Below are 4,386 nucleotides of genomic sequence, written 5' to 3' on the forward strand. Positions count from 1 at the left end.
TTCGCAGCCGGGTGTGAAGCAGCGGGAATGAGGTTCAGCACCTCCAAATCTGAGGCCATGGTTCTCAGCCGGAAAAGGGTGGAGTGCCCACTCCGGGTCGGGGATGAGTTCCTGCCCCAAGTGGAGGAGTTCAAGTATCTCGGGGTCTTGTTCGCGAGTGATGGGAGAAGGGAGCCGGAGATCGACAGACGGATTGGGGCTGCAGCTGCAGTAATGCGGACGCTGCACCGGTCCGTCGTGGTGAAGAGGGAGCTGAGTGTAAAAGCGAAGCTCTCAATTTACCGGTCGATCTACGTCCCTACCCTCACCTATGGCCACGAGCTGTGGGTAGTGACCGAAAGAACGAGATCGCGGATACAAGCGGCAGAAATGAGCTTCCTTAGAACACATATGCATCAACACTACAATGAGCGGGTGGAGGGAGGTTTGGAGTCTTCTCCCACCCCCATTCTCTGCGGCCTGCTGGAGCGGGAGGGCTAGTAGGAGGAGTTGGCCGTCCGACTGCGGTCTGGGGTGTGGGGCCTCCCTGCTGCTGCGGAGTCGGGGTGGTCTGCCTCTCCCCACCGCAGGGAAAAGGGTAACACCACCTGGGTCTGGGTGCAATTCCCCCCCTCCAGGGGCAAGGGTACCTAGACCTGGTTTGTAGAGTACGCTTGGGGAGTGTGATTGTGTGTACAGCGTCTCTTTATGTCTGTCTCCACGTCGGTTGAGTGTGGAGTGAGTGCATATGAGAGCATGAGGGTGGGAATGGATGTTTGTGTCTGTGTGTGCCTGTATGTCTGTGTCTATATGTCAGGTTGGGTATCAGACGCCACCTCTCTGGGGACACCTCAGGCCCTCCAAGGTTTGGAGGCCTATCTCCACCCACCACCACTTCCCCTGCCGGTGGCGGACTCCCTCAGGTGTCGGTGTGTTGGTGGTTCTTTGTGTCTGGGGGTGGGCGTCCGGGTACACACCGGCTCACTCCTTGGCGGCCGCTTGTCGGGGCCTGGGGCTCGCTCGGGCCCCTTTGGAGGTGGGGTGCCCCCGGCCTCTCGGCCTGGGGCTCGGTCACTCAGGCACAGCTGGGGGCCGGCGGAGCTCACGGGCGCGTCACTGCAACTCCCCCTGACTTCTGCTCCGCGGCTGCTGGGCGAGCCCTCATCTGGGACTCTCCTCAGCTCTTACTGGAACAGTGGCGCGGCTGCCCCTCTGTTGGTCTTCCATGGTCTCTTGTGTTCTGGGGGCCTCTGGATGTCTGGAGTTTTGATCTCCTCCATACCCGCTTCACACCCTGGAGGACGGGGCTGTGGCCCCCCCACACTCCCTAGCAGATCATTACATGGAGAAACCTTTGGAATGCAAGCATGCTGATCCACACAGGTATGCACACATGGGTATTCACAGACGCGGACTAAAGCTTTCTTGGCTGCTGCCTCAAAGCACACTGTGCGCTGTCTATCTTGCGTGCTGCACAATATCGTTTATTATTTAGTAAATATTGATATCTATGACTAGCTAGTTTATTGTGATGGTGCTTTGTTTTCTCTATTATTATGTTGCTCTTTGTTGTTTGCTGTCTCCTCTGTTTGTTTTTTTTTTTTTTTTTTTTTTTTTTCTCCATACAGGTGACCCAGGAGTTCTTTTTTTTTTCTCTCTCTTCCCCCCCCTTCTCACCGTCTCTTCTCCCCTTTGGTTTTCTTTCTTTCTCTCCCCCTCTTTCTCTCATTCATTCCCCCTATCCTATTTATTAAAAAAAAAAAAAAAAAAAATGACAAAGGATGAACTGAAGCTCTGCCATCACGTAATGTCGCATACTGCTGTTTCTGATGTCATTTAAAAAAAAAAAAAAAGAGAAATGAGCTTCCTCCGAAGGGTGGCTGGCCTCTCCCTTAGAGATAGGGTGAGAAGTTCGGCCATCCGGGAGGGGCTCAGAGTAGAGCAGCTGCTGCTCCACATCGAAAGGAGCCAGCTGAGGTGGTTCGGGCATCTGACAAGGATGCCCCCTGGGCGCTTCCTGGGTGAGGTGTTCCAGGCATGTCCCACCGGGAGGAGGCCCCGGGACAGACCCAGGACACGCTGGAGAGATTATATCTCTCGGCTGGCCTGGGAACGCCTTGGTATTCCCCCGGATAAGCTGGAGGAGGTGGCTGGGGAGAGGGAGGTCTGGGCCTCTTTGCTTAGGCTGCTGCCCTCGCGACCCGGCCCCGGACAAAGCGGATGAAGATGGATGGATGGATGGATGGATGGATGAATTGAATTGGTTGTGTAAAGCGCTTTGGGGTCCTTAGGGACTAGTAAAGCGCTATACAAATACAGGCCTTTTTTTTTGTTACCTTAATAATAACCAAAACTAATTTTTGGCGTCACAACTGAGTTTTGACACCTGAGTACTTAGAACACAGTATTACATGTGCTACACTTAAGACAGTACTTTGCCACATCAGATATCTTGCAATGCTAGTATTTGCATGTATGTTAAGTAATGATGGTCAGATTTGTCAACATGGTTCATGTTTGGCCAGACAATCTTCATTACATAAAATTGCCTACCCAAACACTATACTGTGTCAGTGTTAGGCCTTGTCTTTTTGTAGAGTTTGTCTTGAAGTCTTTCCTGTGTTGCGAGCCAACCGTTTGATGAGGTTAGTAGGTTCTTTTTCTGAACTTGCCAAAGTCCTTTGGCTTTCAAATAAATTAAGTCTCAAGTTCTTTATATAGAAATGAATTACCTCGCTGATAGAATAATTGAGGAAGGTGCCACTTTTTCCTAGCAAATTTGTAAATTCAGATCTATCCATATGCAGCACTGCAGTAGTTGTTCAAATAACTATAAATATAATATTGAAATAAAGTTATTTTGAGACAAATAAACCAAAATATAAAGTGGAAAAATCCAGATGCTACTGTTGCGAATGCTGGTATAGAGCAGATAACAAATTTTCTCATCTTAAAAGCAATTTATAAAATATGTAAGACTATAGTACTGCATATGCAAATCTATTATCCTCAAGTTAACCCTCATGTTCACTTATTCTTATAAAAACAACATGTGAGTTTTCCTGCCCTGTGTAGATAAAGGAGAGGCAAAATCAAATGACTTGGTAAGTTGAACCAGCTCAGGGTGTTGGTTCATCGTGATGTTAACAAGCAGCCCTACAAACCACAACCAGAACATGCCTAATATAGCTGTGATGGTGTGGAAAGCTCTCTGCTTTGTTTGGTTGACCAACTCCTTTTCTCTGACTCTGTCTCCTGGCCCTGAGCAAATCAAAACATAAAGAACAGAGAGGCTGCAGGAAGATATGATTATGACTGAAATTACCAAAACACATTGCTGGATGAAGATGTTATTAGGCATATATAGAACTCTAACTAAGATCATTCCAAAGCTTAGCAGCCAAGTACAGCCAATGCTGATGTTTCTTATCCTGACCCCACGGGCATTTCTTAGACCCAAGTAAGTGATGGGGTGAACAACAGCCAGGTAACGCTCTATACAAGTCAGGAGGTGTAAAAACATCCGTGCATAGCAAGTGGTGTAACGGACATTTAGTCCTACTGTTTTCATTAATAAGTCATTAGTGTATATGCCACTTAAATAACAGAAACCCCCCAAGATCCAGATCGGCTCGATGACAACCATGTGATAAGTGATGATGTCGGCGTGACTTGCAGTTTTATAGGAGCGCTGCTGCCTCGATCGTTGGTGAGCCACGCAGAGGACCAAGGTGCAGAGAGGGAGGATGAGAATGACTTTCAATAAATCAAAGCCAATGTTTGTGTAAAAATTAACTGTCGAGCAGCTGTCATCCAGAACATTGTTGTAGGCGGATGAAGAGTTGACAGACATATCTGCTGTTAGATGGAAAAATAAGGAAACACGAGGAATAGACAAAGAGAAGCAGGAAAAGCAAGATAAACACAACGTAAGGATCAGGGATAACTGTTGTTCGGGTTTTATTGTAATTGTACTTTAAGTCAATCTGTGAAAGGTTGCACAGTGGTAAAGATTGGGACCAATCAGTGTTTCATTTTGTATCATTTTCTTCCTTTGTTAGTTTTTGTCAACAATTTATAACATGACAAATCAATTCACGCTTTGCATGTCCCTCAGGTGGTTCTGTATAAAAGCTTTGACAAAAAAATAGGTGAGTTCAGTGTCATGAACTATTAAATTAACCTTCAACTGACTCACTGTTCTCTTTTAAGAGCAAATTCCTCCTTGTAGCTGTAAAGTTTGTATCTGTGTTGTGTGAAACTTGTATGAAAAGCATACAAGAGTGAAAACACATATAAGATCCCTTGAAATTATATAAATGAAACTTGTATGTTTTGGATACTTACTAAAACAATATATGAAAGTAATGAGAAAGTGGCCACTTTCATGAGTAAATCATATAAGTT

General features: G+C 46.6%; 1 pseudogene; it reads right to left on the bottom strand.

The window, feature by feature from the left end:
* Positions 1-3,006: 3,006 nt before the first annotated feature.
* Positions 3,007-3,832, bottom strand: LOC147334555 (uncharacterized; annotated as a pseudogene).
* Positions 3,833-4,386: the final 554 nt, after the last annotated feature.

Source organism: Aulonocara sp. 'chitande type north' Nkhata Bay, linkage group LG3 (assembly GCF_057382095.1).
Source record: "Aulonocara sp. 'chitande type north' Nkhata Bay isolate Kocher_YH1m ecotype deep benthic linkage group LG3, A_spYH_male_GT1.1, whole genome shotgun sequence".
NCBI lineage: Eukaryota > Metazoa > Chordata > Actinopteri > Cichliformes > Cichlidae > Aulonocara > Aulonocara sp. 'chitande type north' Nkhata Bay.